Source organism: Artibeus jamaicensis, unplaced genomic scaffold (assembly GCF_021234435.1).
Source record: "Artibeus jamaicensis isolate MK-2021 breed Jamaican fruit bat unplaced genomic scaffold, CSHL_Jam_final contig_335, whole genome shotgun sequence".
In the NCBI taxonomy this organism is placed as follows: Eukaryota; Metazoa; Chordata; class Mammalia; order Chiroptera; family Phyllostomidae; genus Artibeus; species Artibeus jamaicensis.
This window is the reverse complement of record NW_026521800.1, coordinates 6,352,247-6,356,739: the sequence shown is the minus strand read 5'-3', so window position 1 is coordinate 6,356,739 and position 4,493 is coordinate 6,352,247.

The window sequence follows — 4,493 nt, the reverse complement described above, 5'->3', positions numbered from 1 at the left end:
GGAGGTGATGAGCTTCCTGAGGTTTTTTGTTTGTTTGTTTGTTTGTTTGTTTGTTTTTGTCTGGGAAGCTTAAATGATAGCTTTGCTGGGTAGAGTAATCTTGGTTGTGGGTTCTTATTTTTCATCACTTTGAATATTTTGTGCCAGTCTGGCCTGCAAAGCTTCTGTTGAGAAATCACCTGACAGTTGTATGGGGCTCCTTTGTAGATAACTAACTGCTTTTCTCTTAGCTTTTAAGGTTCTTTCTTTGTCTTTAACTTTTGGCATTTTAATTATAATGTGTCTTGGTGTGGGCCTCTTTGCGTTCATCTTGTTTGGGACTCTTTGTACTTCCTGGACTTTTATGTCCATTTTCTTCACTAGGTTAGGGAACTCTCCTGTCATTATTTTTGCAAATAGATTTTGAACTACTTGCTCTCTCTTCTCCTTCTGACACCCTCATTATGGAAATATTAGTGTAGTTGAAGTTGTCTCACAAGCTCCTTTCAATATCCTCATTTTTCTAGATTCTTTTTTCTGTTTGCTGTTCTAATTGGATGCTTTCCACTTCCTTATGTTTAAAATTGTTGATTTGAGCCTCTGCTTTCAACTACACTAAAGTATTATTCTTCATTTTGGTTAATGTATTCTTCATTTTGAGCTGGTTCTTTTGTTATGGTTTCCATGTCCTCTTTAAAAAAAATTGCTGTTCAGGTACAGTTGTTTCCATTTATCCACCACCACATCCCCCATACTGCACCCACCTCCACCTCCACCTCCCACCCTCAATCTTATCCTCCTTTGCCTTTGTCCATGGGTACTTTATATATGTTCCTTGATTAGCCTTCCACTTCATTCTCATGTTATTACTCTCTCCCACCCCTCTGGTTTGTTCTTTATTTCAATGTCTCTGGTTGTATTTTGCTTGCTTGTTTGTTCTGTTTATTAGGCTCCACTTATAGTGAGATCATATAATATTTGTCTTTCACTGCCTGGCTTATTTCACTTAGCATAATGCTCTCCACTTCCATCTGTGCTGTCGCAAAGAGTGGGAGCTCTTTCTTTTCCTTCCTTCCTTCCTTCCTTCCTTCCTTCCTTCCTTCCTTCCTTCCTTCCTTCCTCCCTTCCTCCCTTCCTCTCTCTTTCTTTCTTTCTTTCTTTCTTTCTTTCTTTCTTTCTTTCTTTCTTTCTTTCTTTCTTTCTTTCTTTCTTTCTTTCTTTCTTTCTTTCTTTCTGCTGTGTAGTATTCCATTGTGTGAATGTACCACAATTTTTTGATCCACTTATTTACTGATGAGCACCTAGGTTGCTTCCAGCACTTGGCTATTATAAATTGTGCTGTTATGAACATTGGGTGCATAGGTTCTTTTGAATTGGTGTTTCAGGATTCTTAGGGTATAATCTCAGCAGTGGAATTGCTAGGTGAAAAGGCAGTTCCATTTTTAGTTTTTTCAGGACATTCCATACTGTTTTCCACTGTGGCTGCACCAGTCTGCATTCCCAACAACAATGTACTAGGGTTCCCTTTTCTCCACAACCTCTCCAACACTTGTTGTTTGTTGATTTGTTTATGATGGCCATTCTGACTGGTGTGAAGTAGTATCTGACTGTGATTTTAATTTGCATCTCTCTTATGACTAGTGATGTTGAGCATCCTTTCATATTGTCTCCAGGTCCTCTATATATCCTCTTTGGAGAAGTGTCTGTTCAGATCCCTTGCCCATGTTTTAATTTGATTGTTTGTCTTTCTGGAATGGAGTCATGTGAGTTCTTTATATATTTTGGAGATTAAACCCTTGTCTGAGGTATCATTGGCAAATATATTTAATCATATGGTTGGTTCCCTTTCCAATTTGCTGATGTTTTCTTTAGTTGTGCAGAAGCTTTTTATTTTGATGAGGTCCCATTTGTTTATTCTTTCCTTTACGTCCCTTGCTCAGTGGAACATATCAGTGAAAATGTTGCTTCATTGAAATATCTGAGATTTTCCTCCCTATGCTCTTCTCTAGAAGGTTTATGGTGTCACAGATTATATTTAGGCCTTTTACTCATCTCGAATTTATTTTTGTATATGGTGTAAGTTGGTGGTTGAGTTTATGTATTTTTTTGCATTTAGCTGTCCAGATCTCTCAACACCATTTGTTGAAGAGGCTGTTTTTATTCCATTTTATACTGCTGCCCTCTTTGTCAAATATTAATTGACCATAGAGACTAGGGTTTATTTCTGAGCTCTCTGTTCTGTTCCATGTGCCTGTTTTTATGCCAGTACTGGGCTGTTTTGATTACAGTGGCTTGTAATATAGTTTGGTATCAAGTATTGTGATCCCTCTACTTTGTTGTTCTTTCTCAAAATTCCTACAGCTATTTGGGGTCATTTGTAGTTCCATATAAATTTTTGAAATGTTTGTTCTATATCTGTGAAATATGCCATTGGTATTTCAGTAGGGATTGTGTTGAACCTATTAATTGCTTTGGGTAGTATGGACATTTTGATGAGATCAGTTCTTCCAGTTCATGAACATGGTATATGCTTCCATTTGTTTGTGTCTTCCTTGATTCCTTTCTTCAGTGTTGTGTAGTTTTCTGAGTACAGGTCTTTTACCTCCTTGGTTAGGTTTATTCCTGGGTACTTTATTTTTCTTATTGCTATATCAAATGGGATTTTTTCCTGATTTCTCCTTCTGATACTTGATTGTGTATGCTAGTTTATTTTTTTATAAAACTCATTTCTTTTTCCTTAAATAAGGCACATGTTCTTTGGACAAGGTTGAGAGAAGCCAAAATAATGTTTTGGCTTTGCAGGACCTGTATTTGTTTTGTAGATTATGCCCTTGGGCCTTTTCATTTACTTCTCCTAAGCAACCTGAGATTGCTAGCAAAGGACAGCTAACAATGCTGATATTCCTTTTTCCCATGGTGTATTAATTGCTTATTCTAGTATAATAGAAACTTCAGAATTAAGTGGCTTGAAACAATGGGCATCTATTAGCTATCATGTTGGTCACATCTAGGCCCATTTATAAGTCTGCGGCTGGATGGAGGTTGATTTTGGCCATGCTAGGGATGGCTTTGCTCTGTATAGCTGTCATTCACCTCCTGGGACTAGTGTACCAGCTTGGGTTTGTCCTTCTGCTACAGCAATGGCAGACGTATAAGAAGACAAGGGGATACACAAGACTCCTGAGAACTTGTTTTGGAACTAGCACATCATCATATTTGCCTTATTCAATTGGTCAAAGCAAGTAAACATGACTGAGACAAAATTCAAAGGATGGGGAAATATACTGTACTTCTTCAGTGAGGGAAACTGAAAAGTCACATGAAAAAGAGTGTGAATATTGGGATATAGAATTGGGGCCATTAATGTGATTTATCACATTTTCTAAATATGAAATGCTTTGTGCAAATATAGCTTATTTGTGTGGTTCTCAGTTCATCCCCACATCTCTGCTTTTCATGACTTTATGCTAAATGGTCCAAGACATTTCCCATTGCCACTTCTTGTGCCTGCTCATATAATTTCAAACAGGGTGAGACAAGTGGACTTCTAAGATGGCCCCATTCATCCCAACTCCCTGATATTCACACCCTTCTGTAATCCCCTCCACGTGGGTGTGCACTGGGTCCAGTAACTTGTTTCTGCGGAAGAAAGTAATGAGATTTAATTCCAAGATTAGATTATAAAAACAGTGACTCTCATCATACTCTCACACACATTCTCTTCTGGTGCTTGTTGGCTTGCTCTGATGAAACCAGATGCTATGTTGTAAGCTGCTCGTGCAGAGGTACACGTGGCAAGGAATTGAGTGTGCCCTCTAGCTAACATCCAGCAAAGAATGGAGGCCTTCCATCTAAAGCCCTCAACCAGGAAGTTCTGGCCAAGATGGAGGCATGGGTAGAAACCCCTCACTTCCTTGCACAACCAAAAGGAGGATAACAACCAATCTAAAATTGATAAGCAACCAGAAGTACCAGAAAATCAAATTGCATGGAACTCTGACAACCAAGAAATTAAAGAAACAGTCAAATGGAACAACCATATTGGTAAGGCTGAGGATGGAAAGAACCAGAGGAGAGGCTGTGGACTGTGGGGGTGTGGCTGGCTTCAGGGTGGCAGCAGACTGAGAGGGAGGGGCTGAATTAAGGAGAAACTGAGACTCAGAGGTGGCTGTGTACTACAGTGGTTGCCCTGGTGGGAGAAACTCCCAGTCTCACATGAGATTTTGTTGGAAAGTGCACTAGAGATGAGCAGGGAGGCTACGTTGTTCTTTTTCTGGCCCCTCCCTCACAGACAGCACAGTAGTACAGCAAGAAGGTTTGTCCTGCCTGGGTCAATACCTAAGGCTCCACCCCCTTATAACTTAACAGGGCCCCCAAACAAAGAAATAGGGCCAAAATGAAACAACAGAGCAAAATCTTAGAAAGAGAGCTAAGTGATGAGGATACAGCCAACCTATCCTATGGAGAATTTAAAGCCCTGGTAATCAAAATGCTCACAGAAATGATTGAGCATG